This window comes from Petaurus breviceps, unplaced genomic scaffold (assembly GCF_028583685.1).
Source record: "Petaurus breviceps papuanus isolate PSGF00001 unplaced genomic scaffold, PetGlider_PUasm1.0 90681, whole genome shotgun sequence".
Classification (NCBI taxonomy): domain Eukaryota; kingdom Metazoa; phylum Chordata; class Mammalia; order Diprotodontia; family Petauridae; genus Petaurus; species Petaurus breviceps.
The window spans coordinates 10053435-10073280 of record NW_027187307.1 but is presented as its reverse complement, the minus strand read 5'-3'; the positions used below and the strand labels follow the sequence as shown (position 1 = coordinate 10073280).

General features: G+C 39.1%; 1 pseudogene; it reads right to left on the bottom strand.

The window, feature by feature from the left end:
• Nucleotides 1-19092, bottom strand: part of LOC138143982 (protein DEK-like) — a 29044-nt pseudogene extending 9952 nt beyond the window's left edge.
• Between the last annotated feature and the right edge of the window lie 754 nt (nt 19093-19846).

Here is a 19846-nt window from a genome sequence, read left to right as displayed (position 1 = left end):
TCAGTTATTGGGCATTCAGAAACCTTTTACTGTTGCCAATATGGAGTTACAACCCACAGCTTAAGAAACCCTGCTAGAGGGCTGACATGGGAATTTCTTTTCAATTTCCCCTTGAATACACATCAAGATCTTCACTTTTTGTCTGTATGTACATGTGTGTGTGTGTATCACATATGTATAATTCACTTGAAATTAAACCATAGGGGTGGCCAGGTGGCACAGTAAAAGTGCCAGCCCCAGAGTTGGGAGACCCAGGATCAGTTCTGGCCTCAGATACTTAACACCCACACAAAATAACTGGCTGTGTAACCTTGAGCAAGTTACTTAACCCCAATTGCTTTAAAAAGAAAGAAATTAAAACATAAAAATCTGATTTCATAAAAAAAAATCTAATCTTAATACAGGAAAGTAAATGCCAGAAAACTCCATAAACTTATTGATCATCTTCACATTTTTTTTCATCTATGCACTGTATGTGGAGAAGAGAGTTCCAAATTAACTTTCAAGTGCTGAACTCTTCTTTCAACTGTAAATTTTGAAAGGAAGTTCAAATACCAGAGAGAACAGTCATTTGTGACTTTCTTTTTATTCATTAATGATGTAAGTTCTCTCCTATATTTCTACAACAACTTCAAAAAGTAAACCATCCATAACTTCTCCATACTAAACAGACATGATTTTAATTAGTTTTCAACATTTGGTTTCTACAATGTCCCTGCTGAACCTTTCCATTTATTCCCCTCTGCAGGGGCAGTTTGGTGGTACAGTGAATAGAGCACCAGTCCTGGAGTCAGGAGAATCTGAGTTCAAATTTGTCTCAGACACTTAACGCTTACTAGCCATGTGACCTTGGGCAAGTCACATAACCCCAATTGCCCTGCTCTCTCCCCTGAAAAAAATAATATATATATGTGCATTTACGACCCTCTGCAACAGAGCATGTAAACATTTTTTTTTAAAGCAATCGGGGTTAAGTAACTTGCTCAAGGTTACACGGCCAGTTATTTCTGGGTGTGGTGCTGAGTATCTGAGGCCGGATTTGATCCAGGTCATCCCAACACTGGAGCTGGTGCTCTTACTCGATTTTTTTTTTACCTTTTGGAGGGCAATTGGGGTTAAGTGATTTGCCCAAGGTTACACGGCTAGTTTTTTTGTGTTAAGTGTCTGAGGCTGGTACTGAACTCAGGTCCTCCTGACTCCAGGGCCGGCGCTTTTATTCACTGCATCACCTAGCCACCCCATGTAAACATTTTTTAAAAAGATTCTTGGGGAAAAAAAGCTTTCCCAGTAAGAGCAATATTTCAAAAACCACTCATCATTTTCATAATACTAAAAAGACAAATAAAAGAGAAAAAAGGCTATGAAGTCAACAATCCTCTGAAAAATATTTTTAATTGGTTTTAAAGAAATCATTTTTCCAGTTATATTCACTGAATATTTTACTATTGCTATTATTTGCTTAAGCTTTAAAATGTGCACCTAAGATAAAACAAAGTTCAGCTATATATACTACAGACATGCACAAAGGAATATGGTGGAATCAGGCCAGAAAGGCCCACCCATTTTAATATCCTCAAAGCACCAAGAAAGCTCTGAGAGAGAAAAGATTAAGATTTTTGAGGTCCTTAATAGTTGTGATTAAAGGAAACAGATTTTGGTGAATAAGAACAGAGCAATATTTGGATCATTTATCATCCTGCTGTTGTTTATTTTTTACATATTTTGAGTCATGAGGTATCATGGGCATAAGGTACAACAAATAAAATTCAATTCATAAGATTTGTAACAAATTCAACAAACACAGACTTCATACTAGGCCCTATATAAGTGAAAACAGATCCATATATACCTGAGAAATCATCTAAGCACAGGAACTTAATTTATGTTTGTCAAATGATGAAAAGCAAACAGAAAAATGACTTGTCGCCAATACTTACCAAACAAGTCCTGGCTAAACAAAGATGCAAATACACCAAACATTTGGTGCAAACTGGGAGAATATGTGGAGAGAGGGTTGTGGCTGAGAAAGGAATGGACTGACTGTAGTAGAGATATCAAAAAGCTGGCATGAATAAAAGTGAACAATTGTCAAAGTTGTACAACAAAATAATTTTTCTCTTTACAGTCAAAATCCTATCCCCAAATGGCAAACTGTACTTACATGAATAAACAATTCATTTACAGAAGTAAAGAGCTAAAATCTTAGAGGTAGAAGGATTAAGATCTTTTTCAGCTTTAAACCTATCGTTCTAACAATCTGTAATCTCAGGGGCCATCCAACATATATCTAAAAAAGAACCCCTCTAACATGTAAGAAGAGTAATCAGTTCATATTTATTATTCAAATGGTCAAAAATGGTTTAGTGTTTTATAAATATGTGACACTATTACTAGAATGTAAAAATATAGCAAAGACATTTTAGAAATGTGTGAAGAGAAAAATATAAGAAATGAAAATCCTTTGTTAAAGAAATAGTATGAGCTATTTGGAGGGAAAAAAGCCTACCAGTGAAGAAATCTGGGGGCAAGAAGGCCTTAAGGTGAATTGTCTTTTTGCTTCTCTGGACTTTTACATCCAGACTAAAGAAATTGATGGTATTCAATATGTTGGAGCCTTACAGCTTGATATAAACCTTGATAGGTAGTCAATGTATAACTGCATCAAGAATAGCATCAGAATGGGCCACGGTACCCGAACAACATAAAGAACCAGATCCTCACAACCAGTCAAAACTCCCCAAAACCAAAAGCGTACCACAAAGATAAAGCAAGTTCAGTTGTCTCTGTTGTCCAGGACAGTGAGACCCTAAATAAGGTAAAAACAAAACAACAACTCCATGACTTTCCCCAGCACAATGGGTGGGTGAAAACAATTTGTTCCAACGGTCACGAAGGTGCCTAAAGGAGGCACTGTGGAGGGCTTAGAGCTTGGTCAGGCATTGAAGACCAGGTCATACACTGTATCCCAGACCATCATCAGTCATCTTGACTTTTGTCCTGCCACTGGACTCGGATTATTCGGAGAGAGAATGAGGCTGACAACCTTGTGCCACTCTGCTTCACTTACAGCCAATTCATTCACAAGTCAAGACATCACCTGTGATGTCACTGGTCCTCTTCAAAAATGAAGGATGAACAATACATACCACATACCTCCTCTCTCTCTCCCTTTTTCTGGTAAGGTTATTTGCTGAGACCTAATAGGCAGCACTTTGGCAACATTCTATGCTGCAACAGAGCTCTGCAGGAGTGGAGGAGGAAAGGAAATAGGGCAAGACATGTGTCTGACCTTGTAACAGAGCTCAGCTTTATACTCTTGGGCAACTAGTTGGCACAGTAGTGGATCTGGAATCAGGAAAATCCCTCTTCCCGAGTTCACACCTGGCCTTAGACACTTCCTAGCTGTTTGGCCCTGGGTAAGTCACTTCACCCTGTTTGCCTCAGTGCCTGACCTATAAAATGAGCTGGAGAAGGAAACAGCAAACCACTCTAGTATGTTTGCCAAGAAAACCCCAAAGAGGGTCAGGAAGAGTAATACATGACTGAAATATGACTGAATTACACCGACCCTCACCTCCTCCAAGTACCAAGCAAGACAGCCCTGCCTACTACCTCACTCTAGAAAATATTAGGATATAGATGCCATATATATATGCATGTGTGTGTGTCTGTGTGTTCCTTCTTGGTACTAGATGTATGAAGTGTCCAAGTGGAAGCATCCAAATAACCTTATCAATTCAGAAGATGTAAAAGTTCCGTCAAAGATCCCACTAGCAATTAGAACTGAAAGGCACTGATAGCACAGAGGGTCAATCACTGACATTGGAAGTGTTTCCCTCCAGAAGAGAGGAACCCACTAAGAATTACCAGATGAAGAACAATAGTCACTTGAGAAAAGGCAACTTCAGGGAATGTCAATTTTTGTGGCAGAGAGAAACACTGACTATATACTCTAGAAAGTCATAGATTTGGAAGCCTTACTGCAATACCCACCCAACAGAGAGCTCTACCAAAGGGGAACTTAATGAGGACTCCATGAATGGAGAAAAAGACTTCCACCACTAGAAGTTGGAAGTTATCCCTTTGCCACATTTATTATCTACAATATGCCTCATTACCATGGTGCTCATTCTTCCTTTAGACATTATGTATATTTATGAAACTGTAGCTCAGGTTTATAGGGCAATGTTTTGTACCAAGTGTTCTTACTATACCTTGTTAGTAAATACTTCCCACAAAATCTAACTAATACTGACTGGCTGATTTTAATAGGAGGCATATGGGTAGAAGCTTATGACCCACAGTTAATAACTGTTTAAAATTGTTAAGAACCACCAGAATCTTGAAAAGTAGTAGTCAGCTGCCCACTGAGGACCCCAACAAGTGTGTGTGTGGATGCAAACTGATGGAGCATTATCTGAGCAGGGAGTGCAAATAACTTTAACTAATTCTAACATATCACCACCATCATCAGAGATTTAGAACTCAAATGGACCTTAAAAAGGTCTAGTCCAAACTATGGTTTACAGAGGAGCAAAGTCAAGTCCAAAGAGGCTAAGCAATGTACCCCAGGTCACGTCAGAAGTAACAGATTCAGGACTCAAACCAATGTCCTTAAACTCCATACTCAGCTACTTCCACCACACAAGTGTATCATGGTATCCAGGAAAAATACTCTGCAACTATTACTGTTTCTCTCTATCCACGAGTCTATGAAATTTACAATAGAACTGTGGACCGATTGTCCATCACACTGATGGTCCATGGCTACGTATAACAAATGTTTCACCTCAAGAAAATAAACCAAACCCTCTGATTCTATTGGATGATTATTCTATTCATTTCAGTTTCCCAGATCCCAAGGACCCCTTTTTGGCTTTTATATCTTTCTGAAGCAGTGGAGGCTCTTAGTCAAGAAATTTCCAATGACTGTTTCGAAGAAAATAGACCACATTCAGAGAAATGCATCTCATTATCTCTGCATCTTCTAGTGTACTGTAATACATATGATGGTGACATTAAAAAAATATGATGGTGACATTAAAAAACTTTCTTTTCTTTCTTATTTCTACTTATTTACTTCTTTTTTTTGCCTTTTGGAGGGCAAATGGGGTTAAGTAACTAGCCTAAGGTTACACGGCTAGTTTTTTGTGTGGGTGTTAAGTGTCTGCGGCCAGAATCGAACTCAGAATTCAGGTCCTCCTGACTCCGGGGCTGGGGCTTTACTCACTGCTCCACCTAGCCGCCCCTACTTATTTACTTCTTAAAGTAAGTGTCCTCCAATTCTCCTCTAAAGAGAGTTGTTTTTTTCCAGCAAACTCTTTTGAACACCTACTATGTAAAGGCACTGTGCTAAGGGATGCAAGGAGAAACTGACCTACTTAAAATTCATTAACAGCTTAGTCATTTAAGAGGCTTGAAGAGATTATTCCCAGGAGTTATTCAGGCATATGAAAAGGTGCCTAAATATACAATGACTCATAAAGATTTTATACTACAGGGTGGTTTTGTATTCTTTTAAACCTAGCATTTTTTATACTATCTCTCTCCTCCCTACCCAAAGTCCTTCATGGTTAATTAGTCCATCTTCCAAATATTCTTCTAAGATGAGTAGATTGCATTTCCTTCATTTCCTGGATAAAGAAAATAAAGCACAAATAATTTAAGTGATTTGCCCAAGGCTTCTCATTTGGGACTAGCCTTTAAGAGCTCAAGTTTTACACCTTCCTAGTGATAGTTCTCTCAGAGACTTTTACTGAAGATCACTGATTATTGATGAGAAGTGGTCAACGTCTGCTTGAAAGAGGCCTCATTAGGTCAAATGTTTGTTACTGCTGCCTCCTGAGAAAGAAATTGGAGGCAGCCTGGCCAAGGAGGCAGCTAATGAGGTCACGTACAATTTAGCACAGCATCCCTTTCCAGCAAGGGCAAGCAGTTGCTTAGGAGGCAGGAACTTGGGCACAAAGCATATGGAGACCTTGTTGAGCATAGGCCCCCTCAGACCTGAAGAAAAGACAAAATCAGAGACTGCAGAGAAAGAAATATCTCTTACCACTACTCTCCTACCTCAGCATAGTCCATTCTACCTCCTGCTGAAAGTTTACATCTTGGGCTGGTTGAAGTATCAGACAGCTGCTGAAAATGATGCTAATTAACAAACCCATCCAAGTTCACCCACTGGGCTGCAGAGAATCAGAACTTCAGGTGATGCTACCATTTTGCAATCTCAGCACCCAATGAGAGCAACCTTTTTTCCCTCCATGCCTAAGCTACTAGGCAGAAAGTATGACTGCTCCTTGCTGGGGTCTCATCTGTCCACCACTCTAAAATGACTTAGAAGGTTCTTGGAGGAGTTTCACATGTGGCCCTATGAATGTGTTCCATGAAGAGTTAAAAAGAAGATACAATGGAAATCCAACAGTTTCTATCTTTGGAGAGTAGAGAAAGACAGGCTAACAGGAATGTTCAGCACATTAAAAAAATCCAATTTGACCTATTGACAGTAGTTCCAGTGAAGTTTTTACAAATGATCCATCTTATTTTTTCTTGTGTTTGTCATAAGAATAGAGAGAAAACAAGGGTGGGGCAAGTGGGGCTTGGTCTTCCTGGGCCACTAAAGTCTGAAGAGTGCAAAGTAGTACAGTTCTTCAGAAGCCAATAAAATTGTCATCTTAACATCTAATTAGCAAGAATAAATTAAAATAGCTTTGACTCCCCCATGCCCTTACACACCACCCACTGACAGCATCAGTCTGGCAGTGTCCTAGGGTATCCACACAGGACCTTGCATCCCATTGTCTCTCCCTTCCAAACAGAATTGTATTCAAAATTTATTTCAGGATGGATTTGGTAGTCTTTGCCCAGGTACGTTTTGTAAAGCTTGGTTCTTGTGTCAATTTCTTGGTATAGCTCTATGATGAAGTCTATGTTAGCAGGCATATTCATTAAGAGGTAACAGCCAGTTCATGTAGGAATGGTAGATGGGGAGGGGAAGGAGTTCAAGTGAAATAGTACCATATACACCTTTACCAGTTAAATGAAATTTATTAAACACAATGATTTTTTATAACTTTTCTTCTCACTGCATCATGGAATTTTGGAGTTCACCTACAATTCAATGTGGGACTATTTCCTATAATCTCTCTGATAACTGGTCATGCAGCCCATACTAGACTTGCTTTTTTAAGGCTATTTCTTTGGATCTTTAAAATTAAATCATTCTTTTTTTGTGGTACCATTAAATTTGTAGCACAGTGAAAAAATATAAGACAAGAAATCTGAAAATCACAGGTCTAGTCCTAGCCCTGATACTAATTTGCACTATGACCTTCAGTAAGGTAACAACTTCTGTTAAGATTTCCTTTTCTCCACTGAAAAATGGGATTTTTCGACTGGATGACTGCTGAAGTTTCTTCCAACTAAAACTTCTGGTTTTAAACAGGCAGTACTACTTTGTAGATAGAGTGCTGGCCCTGGAATCAGAAGTCTTGGCTCATACACTTACTAGATATATAACCATGAAAAAGTCATTTATTTAATCTCTCTGAGCCTCAATTTCTTCATCTGTAAAATAGGGATAATAATAATAATACATGCTCTTCTTCCCTCTTAGAAGCATTTGAGGAAATCTTACTATAAGCTTTAAAGTGCTTTCTAAAACCACTGTTGCAATGACGGTCCTAATTTTCAATTTGAAATTCTTTTCATATGTGAATATATACAAACTGTATGGATACATCCTATGATACTGAATTAGAACAAAAAAAAATTGACAAGAGAAGCCATTTGTGCTTTGGCTTAATGTTTGTATTCTACTGACAGTTTACCTAGATTTTTTTTCTGTCCATTTTTTTTTATTGCTAACTCCTAAAGTGTTAAGAATCGTATCAGTAAAATTCTCTCCAGAGAACCTGGAACAGTCCATGCCCAGCAAGGGCTCTTGGATAACTTCAGAGCTTTGGTCTTTTTGCTGAAAGTTTGTAGTTTTCAAATTCACATATCCTATTGCTTTCATAAGCAAATTTATTATGGTCTTATTTTCTATGAGCCTTACACTGTATCTAAAAATGACAGTTGGGAATATCTCTGAGGACTTCTAGGGGAAGGAAATTAATATTTAATTACTGGTAATATGAGAAACTCTGAGAATCCAATTAGAATAAATTTAAGTCATTCTTCCTGGAGGACAATATAAATGACATCTGAAAACTAATTATTGTAGTAGTAAGTGATTCATATCAGTTGGTGATGTAAATTTTTAAGACTAAGAAAAGAATACTCCAGTTTGGCCCAGGTTTTAAATCTATGTCTAAATTCTAAATTCCATGCCTTTGCCTGTCCCCACATGCCTAGAAAATGCTCCCTTTTTCATTATCTAAGTTGTTTTGTAACACAGATTTAAAGTACAGATTTCACAATTATCTGATTAAAGAAATCAATGCAAATGCATTAATGCATAATTCAATACTTAAATGAGTTTACTGACCTGAATTATTTAGTTTGCCCCATCTATGTTGACCAAACAAGACAGAGCACATATGAATATTTCCTTTGGGGTGGGATCAACGACAACACATGGAATAAAAGGGCATGTGTTCTATTTCCATTGCTTCTGGTACTGGTTCAACTTGACACTCCTCACTTCGCTCACCTTATATTCAAATAATTATGATGTCTAGCACAGAAGAAACACTACAGTGCAGAGTTATGAATAGAATTGTGATGTTTAAGATTCCAAATCAATACACGAATCACTTTGTATCCCATTTTAGGATGTAGGATTGATTTTTGACTGTTCTCTAGTGACTACATATAAAAAGAAATCATTTAGGTTTCAGTGAATGCTCCATAGATGTCCAGGTATATTCAACTGAAATACACAATGGAAGTCAATAATCTTGAGAGGTACTTCAGTTACTATGAAACGTGGCACTGAATTTTCTCCTCTTCCTCATATCCTTACTTTTTCTAGATTTGAAAGAAAATATTAACTACATCGTTCATATATTAAATTAATTGCACATATATATCCCAAATAGCATGTTTCCAGTTTAAGAAAAATTATCATGAAGCATAAAATTGCCTTTTACAAGAAATAATTTTAAGCTGTGCTTTTGAATTCAAACTGCTCAAGATTATTTAATTGATTGGGTCACATTTTGGAGAGGAGGAAAAGGCAATTCAATTCAATAGGCATGTAGCCTTACTATATTCAAGGCTCTGTCCTAGACTCTAATTACACAGGAAAAAACCAAACAGTATTTGACCTCAAGGAACTTATGTTACACTAGGGTGATATACAAAGTTAGAATAAATATAATCTAATTTTAGAAGAGGAAAAACATGAACAATTATTTGACTACTACAAAGAGGTAGGAGAAGGAATGCAGAATTACAGGAATAGCAAGTAGCTGAAATATTCAGCCTAAACAACATCCATGTCATGGGTTCAGATGCCACATGGGGAAATATTTTCAGGAGACAGGTAGACAAGGCATTTATTAAGCATTAACTGTGTGCCAAGTACTGTGATAAGTGTTGGGGATACAAATATAAGTAAGAAAGACAGACTCCTAACCTCAAGGAACTTCTAACGATAACTTACTCATAAAAGGGAGCTGCCAGAGAGGAGGTGAAGTCCAAAGAGAGAGTCAAGCCAGGAGTAAAATGAATCAGACTGAGACCCCTCTTGGAATGGCAATCTGATTATACTAAATTATCATATTTCAAACAGAGCCAAATGGAGGATTAAAGCATACACAGTCAGAGGTTAGGAGCAAGAAATCACTTACCACAATTTTAAAATCACTATGGCGACATTTTGTTTTTGTTCTCTCCTATCATTTCATCAGTGTAGGGAACTCCTTGGCCCACTGCAGATGAGCAAATTTTCTGTATTTTGTGGTCTCGAAGAGATGCCCAAGAAACTGAGGTTACATGACTCTCATGGTCCCTGGGGGCGTATGAGTTGAGGTGAACCCTGACTCCAAGACACTAGGACATAATGTCTTTCAATACCGCTATGTGCTATTTAAGTCACCATCAGGGCTACAGATTTGAACGGAATTATATGATAGACATGTCTATACCTTTACCATCCTTAACTGGCTTGACCTAGCCATATACTAGCTATTATCCTGTATCTTTCCTCCACTTCTCATCCCAACTACTAGGAAAAGATTCTACTTTTTCTCCTCTTAACAAATGATAAACCCTCCGTAATGTGGCTTCCAACTTCACCATTCAATGCAAACTGCATTCTACAAAGTTGCCAATGATTTCCTAGTTTCCAAAGTGATGGCCTTTTCTCAATCTGGATACTCTCTCATCTCTAGGTTTTCGTGACACTGTTCTGTCCTGGTTCAGTTCCTACATGTTTAACCCTCCACATTCTCCTTTGCTGGATCTTCATCTAGGTTACACTTAACTATAAGTGTCTCACAAGTCTTTCTCATGGGCGCACTTCTCTTCTCCCTCTACACTCTTACTTGGTGCTCTCAGTAGCTCCTCATGAGTTGATTTACCATTTCTATGCAGATGATTCTCAAATCTATATATCCAACCCAACCTCTTTCCTAATATGCTGTCCTATATCACCAACTACCTCTTGGATATCTCAAAATGGATATACTGCAGGTGTCTTAAGTTCAACATATCAAAGAGAACTAACTGCCTTTCTCCACCTCCCCCAAACAAAGCCTCCCCTCTTCCCAAGTTCCCTACTGATCTCAAGGACTTCATCATCCTTACAGTCACCAAGCATTCCAACCATGAGATTGTCCTTTACTCTTCATTCTTAACCAAATATTAAATCTTTTTTTTCTAATCTTGTTGCTTCTGTCAAATTTCGATTCTTTCTCTCCGTTTGTACATCCACCAGAGTACAGGCCCTCATAATTTCTTATCTAGAATATTACAATAGCCCTCTTGTTGATCGCCCTACCTCAAAAGTCTGTCTTCATCCTAATTCATCCACCACTCAACAACCAGGTCTGAACACTTCCCTGCTTCTCTCTTTGCTCCCCCACAAAGCTTCAGTAACTATTACCTCTAGGATTAGATATAAAATCCTATGTTTGCTATTCGAAGATGTTCATAACATGGCCCCTTCCCACCTTTCCAGTCTTTTTTATACTTTACTCCACTACATACATTCTATAATCCAGCTACATGGGCTTACTTGCTATTTATTCCTCACACAAACTATTCCATCTCTGAACTGTGTGACTTTGCACTGATTGTTCTCCCCTCACCTTTACCTCTAAGCGTCCATGGCTTCCTTCAAGATAACACAAATCTCAGATTTTGCAGAAAACCTTTCCCAAATTTCCCCACTGCTTCTTCTTCAAGATTATCTTCCATTCACATGCTGTATGTATTTAATCTGTCTGTCTCTGTCCATCTGTCTCTCCAACCAGCCATCCTTCCACCCATCCATCTAGTTATTTGCGTGTTGTCTCCCTAATTAAAATGTATCTACACTTCAACCCCATTCTCCCATGACAAATTCCTCCTGGAAGCTCCATCTTAAGGGAGGGACAAAAATCAGCCATCCTTCATTCCTCTCTTAGATTATGCTTCTGACTCTGAACTTTGCCACCATGCCCCTCTCCCAATGGAACTTTTCTTCACCACACTACCATGTCCTCTGCCCCCTAGCTTTTCAGATCACTTTCATATGTTGCTTCCCCCATTAGAACATGATCTTCTTAAGGGTAGCGACTGTCTTTTTTTTGCTTGTATTTGTATCCCTAGCATTTAACACAATACTTGAAACATAGTAAATGCTAAATATTTTTAACTGAATGACTTATTAAAGGCAAAGCTTACAACAGTGCCTATGACGTATTAAGCACTTAGTAAATTCTTGTTGACTGATTAATAGAAACATTAGCAAGAGAAACAAATAGGATTTAGGCCTTCATAAATGAGAAGCAGAAAGAATTCTGTGAACACTGGTAAAGTACACAAACAGAGCCTTGAGTTTACATAAGTAATCACTGAAGAGTTTGATAAACACGGGATATCCCCCTCATTTGAAGAAGGAAAATGATCACTTACAGTAAGAATTCAGTCAGAGGCAGATTTCAAGAGAAAGAAATAGAAGAAGATAAAACACTCCAAGTATGTGGATTAGGATTATCATCAGCATGCAGCGGACACTAGGTGACATAGTAGATAGAGTTCCAGGCCTGGAGTTAGGAAGGCTCATCTTTGTGAGTTCAAATGCGGTCTCTGACACTTACTGGCTGGATGACTCTGAACAACTCCCTTAACCCTGTTTGCCTCAGTTTCCTCATCTGTAAAATGAGCTGGAGAAGGAAATGGCAAACCACTCCAGCATCTCTGCCAAGAAAACCTCAAAATGGGGTCATGAAGAGTTCAACAAGACTGAAAACTGACTCAACAACATCTGGCATGCTAAGATTAGAATGATAGAGGAAAGGAACTGGATCAAAAACTACCTCACACATTAGTTGTGAAGATCAAATTCTATTATAAGTCAAAGAGAAAGAGCAGCAAACAGTTGCTATAACTATAAGATGTGTATGTCCATATGAGTTATGTAAATCTGGCTCATTGGAGATAGTGGTGGATATTTCTGCAATCCTTTTCCACCTCTCCCCAAGGGATGCTTTCACTCCTGCCTTGACGGGGAGCAAGAGAAGGGCCACAAAGGTGACTGGGTCTGCACTCTAGTCATTGATGGGATACTAGAGTAAAATTATAAATATCTTCTCCTCTATGTATTGCTGGGTTAGAGTCTAATCAAGATAGAAAATTATAATTAAGTGCCTACTATACTAAGTGCTAGGGAGACCAAGAAAGACAAAAAACCTGTCCCTGTTCTCAAGGAGCTCACAATATAATGGAGAAATAACATGCAGACAACTAAGAGCTAATAAGACATACATATATAGACAGATAGATAGATATAGATATAGATGATATAGATATAGATATATGACATACTGGAAATAATCAAAAAAGAGAAAGCAATATCACTGAGAGAGTTCAGGAAAGGTTTCCCACAAAAGGTGGAAGCCAGGAAGTCAGGAAATGGAGATAAGGAGGTAGAGAATTTCAGTCAGTCAATTGACAGACATTTATGAAGTGCCTACTAAGTACCAGGCATTCTACCAAGCACTGTGGCTACAAATACAAAAATAATCAATTGCTGCCCTCCAGGAGCTAAGAATATAGTTGGGGAACACAACACACAAATAGAAGCTGAAAAGCAGGGTGGTGGAGAAGGTACGTGAAGATGTGATAGAGAAGTACAAAGAAGCCCCAAACCATTACATCTGGCACAAAATTAGAAAATTACTATGGTAGGCTCCTCTTTAAATGGAGGAATGGAGAACCACCAATGAAATGACACAAAAGTGTGGAGAAGAGAACTGTATGTGAAGAACAATGACAAGCCCAATATTACGAGAACATGGTGAGTGAGGTATAAAAAACTGGAAAGGCAGAAGAGAGTTAGTCTATGAAGGGCTGTAAGAGTCAAACAAAGGGTTTTGTATTTGATCCTGATGATGAGAGGGAGCCACAGGAGTTGACTGAGTAGGAGGAAGGGATCTATGGTCAGACCTGTGCTTTGGAAAGGTCAATTTGTCAATGGCAAAGAGGATGGATTTGAATAGGGGAAGATCAGAGGCAAGCAGCCCCACCAGCATACTACTGCAATAATCTAAGAAGGGGGTACACAGGAGAGATGCTGCAAAGGTGAAATCAACAGGTCTTGGTAACAGATTGGATGTTAGCCTAAGGAATCAAGGGCAACATTGAGGTTGTGAGTTTGGGTGACTGGGAGGATGGTGAGGGTCTTGAGAATAATAGGGAAGTCGGGAAGAGGAGAAATTTTAAGGAGAAGAGGTAGAGAAAGGTAATCAGTTGTTTTACATGTTGAGTTTAAGATATCTAAAGGACATTTAGTTCAAGATTATCAATAATAAGAAGCTGGTGGGGGGGGGGGGAGCCAAGATGGCAAAATGAAAGCAGTAACTTTTCTAAGCCTCTCTGTGAATCTCATCACTAAACTTTAAAAAGTGAATCTGAACGGATTTTAGAGTGTCAGAATCCACATGGAGTGTGGCAGAATCCAGCCCAGGAAAGTGCCCACATGGGTTGGGGCAGGGGAGCATGGAGCACACAGCTGCACCAACCCAGAGTAGAGAGCAGACTACAGCAGAGTGAGGAGCTCTGGCTGGCAGATTCACCCACCCCAAAGGCAATTTGCAGCTGACTCACCAACAACTCACCACAGGACGAGAAGATCCATTGGAGCCAAGTAAGAGAAGGCTTGGGGCCCCCAGCAGGCTGGAAATTTAAAAATCACCTGCTTGATTTTCCAGGGGCCAGAATGGCAAGGTAAATTCTAGCTGCTCCAATTCCCCCTCCCTGACCTATAAGACCAAGAGATAAATGTCCCACCCAGAGTACAATCCTGAAATAGCAGAAATAGCCTCAGGCTTAGTACTCACAGAGAAAGGGTGTAACTGACTTCAGTAAGGAGTTTGAAGAGAAGGGCAACAGGGGTTCCAACAAGCCCCACCTAGCCTGCCTGAGCTATACCCCAGGGGAATAGAAGCAGAAATCTGAAGTGGCCAGACCACCCCTCCCCCACAGATTATTCTGTGAGCCTCACAGTAACTCAAGCTAGACACACAGAGGCTACAGCACACAAAGCAAACAACCAGGCACCTAGCTCCCAGCCTGAGAAGCTTAGGTCCGAGTCCTCTGTACCCCACGAGCAGAAATACACTTTAAAGGACAGGAAATAGGCAATTACAATGGGTAAGAAGCAACTAACAATGGCAAGACCAAAGACAATAGAATCCTATTATTCTGAAAGAGAAGAATCACCTTCAGGAGACACCATGGAGTCTGTGTCCACACCTGAAACCACAGATTCAAATATGAATAGGTTTCAAGCCCAAAAACCAATATCGGAGGAGCTCAAGAAAGATTTTAAAAGCCAAAATGGAGAAGTAGAAGATAAATTTAAATATACAATGACTAAATTGGAAACAAAGTCTCACTGAAGAAAACAAATCCTTAAAAAGTAAAATTTGTGAAATAATTGTAGAAAATACCTCCCTAAAAAAAGAACCTTCAAAAACTAACCTAAGAAAATAATTCACTAAAATTAGAATCAGTCAAATTGAAACTCAGGACACTATGATGCACCAAAAATCAATTAAACAAAACATGAAGATTGAAAAATTGGAAGAAAGTGTAAAATATCTCACTAGAAAAACAAATGACCTGGAGAACAGATCCAGGAGAAACAACTTAAGAATTATTAGTCTATGGGAAAGACATGAAGAAAAAAAGCATCATGGACAACATCCTCCAAGAGATTGTTAAAGAAAACTGTCTTGAAGTCCTAGACTGAGAAGGTAAAATCATTATCGAATGAATTCACTGGTCTCCTCCTGAAAGAGATCACAAATTGAAACTCCAAGAAATATAGTAGCCAAATTCCAAAATTACAAGATTAAGGAGAAAATATTGCAAGCAGCCAAAAAGAAATAATTCAAATATAGAGGAACTAAGTCAGGATTACACAGGACCTAGCAGCTTCTACATTAAAAGGTCACAGGGATTGGAATTTGATATTTCATAAGGCAAAAGAGTTAGGACTGCAACCAAGGATTAACTACCCAGCAAAACTGAGCATAATCTTTCAGGCAAGGAGGTGGTCATTTAATGAAATAAGGGACTTCCATACTTTCCTGATGAAAAATCCAGAGCTCAATGGAAAATTTGATCACCAATTACAAGACTCAAGAAATACATAAAAAGGTAAACAAGGAAAACAGACACACACGTACACACATGCACACACAAACACTCACACACACATGCATATAACTTGGGATGCAATAAGGGCAAACTATTTACATCCCTATATGAGGAGCAGATATCTATCAATACTGAAATTCATATGGTTATCATGAACTTTAAAAGGGATATACATAGATAGAGGATGGGGGTATAAATGAACTAATCTGATGATAAAAAAAAACCTTATAAAGGGGTTCAAAAGGACTGTAATGGGATACAAGGAAAGGAGGAGGCATAAAAGGCAAATTATGCCAGATGAAGAGACATAAAAAACATACTGTAGTAGAGGGGAAGGAAAGAGGGAGAGGAACATCATTTGAACATTATTCTCACTGGTTCTGGTTCAAAGAGGGATCAACATAAACAGTTAAGTTAAAGATTCTAACATGAAAACACACAAAAACTCATTAAATAGAGGGAAAGGAGGGAGGAGAGGAGCACTGTATGAAATTTACTCTCATTTGTTTGGGGTAAAGGGGGGAATAACACACTCTGATAAGTATAAAAATCTATTGTGTCCTATACGCAGTAGGAGGGTAAAAGGGGATAAGAAGTGGGGGGATGAGAAGGGAGGGAAATAGTAGTAAGGGGAGATGGTAGGGAAAGAAGGGGGAAGACAGGGAGGAAAAACTGAGGGAGGTGGTGGTCAAAAGGAAAACCCTCAAGGAGGGGAAGGGAGAAGGAAGAAAAAATAACATAAGCAGGGGAGGAATAGGATGGAGGGAAAGAGACAGATAGTATTCATTACTTTAAATGTGAATGGGATGAACTCTCCCACAAAACAGAGGCAGATAGCATAATGGATTAAAAACCATAATCCTACAATGTACTTTCCACAAGAAACACATCTGAAACAAAGGGATACCAATAGGATAAAGGTAAAAGATTAGAGTAGAATATATCATGCTTCAGCTAAAGTAAAAAAAAAAAAAGCAGGGGTAGCAATCCTTATCTCAGATAAAGCAAAGGCAAAAATAGATATAATTAAAAGACATAAGGAAGAACACTATATCCTGCTAAAAGGCACCAATGAGAATGAAGCAATAATCATTACTTAACATATATGCACCAAATGGCATAGCGTCCAAATTCCTAGAGGAGAAGTTAAGGGAAGGAGGAAAAAATAGACAGCAAAACTATACTAGTGGGAGACCTTAATCTCCCCATCTCTGAACTTGATAAATCTAACATCAAAACAAACAAGAAAGAAGGAGGCAAATAGAATTTTAGAGAGGCTATATACGATAGATCTCTGGAGAAGACTGAATGGGGATAAAAAGGAATATACTTTCTTCTCAGCGGTTCATGGAACATACTCAAAAATTGACCCTGTACTAGAGCATAAAAAACTCACAATTCAATGCAGAAAGGCAGAAATATTAAGTCCATCCTCCTCAGATCATGATGCAATAAAAATCATATGCAATGAAGAGCCATGGTAAGAAAGACTAAAAGCTGATTGGAAATTAAACAATTTAATCATAAAGATTGAGTGGGTCAAACGTGAGATTCTAGAAACAATCACTAACTTCATTGAAGAGAATGACAATAATGTAACAACACACCAAAATTTGAGGGGTGCAAGAGATTTTGAATTTTGAATCCCTAGTAGCACCAATATTCCATTGCCTTCAGTTTAAAACACCGGGTCACTCATCAGTGGTTCTCAATCTACCATGTCCACATGCCCCCTAGTTCCTCATGAGCTATAGTTCACTGAGAGTTCTGATACAAGCGACACAAAAGAGGCATTACTGCCTATTATTTCAGGAGTAATTCTGAATATCCTATTGTATCAGCCCACTAGTGCATCCAGTTTCACAAACCTCTACTGCCCTGCCCCAGTACCATGGCCTCTTTACTGCCTCTAGCTAGAGAAGCCTGTGTTGTGCTGATCCTGCATCCATTCTTAGCATAGGTTATTTCTGTCGTTGGTCCTTCAGTTATGTGACTCTTCATGAACCTGTGGACTACAGCACACCTAATACTGTCAGTGAGGCTGTCTTGGCAAAGATACTAGAGTAGTTTGGCAGTTTCTTCTCCAGTGGATTAAGGCAAACAGAGGTCAAGTGACTTGCCCAAAGTCATATACCTATTATGTGTCTGAGGCTGAATTTGAACTCAGGTCTTACTGACCCCAGGCCCAGCCCTCTTATCTACTGCAGTGAGGTTCTAGTTCTTTGGTGATTTTGATGGGGCAGTGGCACAGGCCATGTAATGTCTCCAAATCCAGGATTCTCTTGTGATTCTGGATATCCTACAGCACAGGAGCTCTCCAAGATGTTATTGATTCTATGAATTCTAAGTCTCTAGTAGCAGAAGTTCTACATTGCCTCCAGCTCAAAAAAACTGTGGAGTAATCTTCCCACTACTGCTCTAGCTCTAGTTGATGGTCTGCCTATGGATGAGGCTTTTCTGGCTCTTCCCAAAGAGACCAAAGCCTCCAAAGGAATAAGCTTTGCTATAATGAGAGCACACATGACCACATCAAGGATCTGTTTGTTCCAGGGCATCTTGAGAAGTATGTAGCATAAGGCTGCCAAAGATGCCCAGCTGAGATGCCTATCAGAATAACCTCTTCAATTACAACTATATCACTTTTGGGAAATGGACACATGGACAATGGGAACAGTGCTATGAACAAAGGCTTCTGCTTATGGGAAGGCCCAGTCCTAGATATGCAAAGCTTATGCTGAGACCTTTAGGCACATCAGAACCCTTTTTAAGTATCCATAATACTTGGGCACTGCTAGGTAGAGTAAACTGGCAGAGATAACACCAATGCCATTATTTTAAATAAAAACCTAGTTCCAGGACTGCAAGCTGAAGCTAAACATCAGCAGGAAAATGACCAGGACAGATATTCATTGTCCTATGAACCTCTATAAGCCCCTGGAGTCTGTATCTTCCCACCATGCTCCAGGCTTGCGTTACTGTATAGAGCAGTACTTCTTAAACCCACATATGGAAACCCACAGTTTAAGAAGCACTAAAGGGGTCACAAGTGGAAAAAGTTTAAGAAACCCTGGTATAGAGTGCTGGACCTGGAATGAGGAAAACCTGAGTTCAAATCCAACCTCATACAATTACTAGCTGTGTGACCATGGGTTAATCACTTAACTTCTGCTTGCCTCAGTTCCCCAACTGTAAAATGGGGATAGCACTTACCAACATAGCCCCAAAGCTCTGGCCTCCAGTCTTCTCCAAATCTGATTCTGACTCTCCAGGCTTTGCTACCATCCTCAACTGTCTTCCTACATAGAACTTTCTCTTTTGTTCAATTCTGTAACAATTCCCTTCTGCAACCTTCTCATCCCAGTGCATCCATCTGCACCTATAGCTCATTTCTCCTCAGAGAAACACCATTTCTGAGCAAGGGTCCCAGACCATTCATGTATCCATCCTCCATTCTTCTTCTGGCTCTCTTTCTAATTCTAGACTTCATCACCATTCCTCAGTTGCCTTCTCAACCTGGAGTTTCCCTAAGACCCTAAAATTTTCTCATCCTGAATCATACTTCTACCTTTGACCTTCTCACCATAGTTACCCCAACTACTCCCATTGTGTGTTGTCTTTTCCCCTCAAGGGCTGTGAGTGCCTTGAGGACAGAGACTTTCTTTTTGCCTGTGTTTGTATCTCCAATGCTTAGCACAGCACTTGGCACAGAGTAAACACATAATAAATTCTTGTTCACTGACTGACTGATTAGGCCAGGAACCCTTCCCTGCCTGTCTACTTTTCTCTCTTTTCAAATTATAAATATTTAAGCTCATTGAGGGAACAGAAATCTTTTTTTTGTCTTTATATCTCTATTGCCTAACAGAGGGCTGTGCACATAGTAGGCACCTAATCAATACTTGTTGAATTAAATTTAATTTGAAAAATGACCTAGCTGAGATACTAGACAGGAAAAAACACAATATCAAAATTCCTTCTGCCTAGTGTGACCTTGTAATTTAAGGAAAGCAAAGAGCTAAAGAAATCCAGAAGTCTT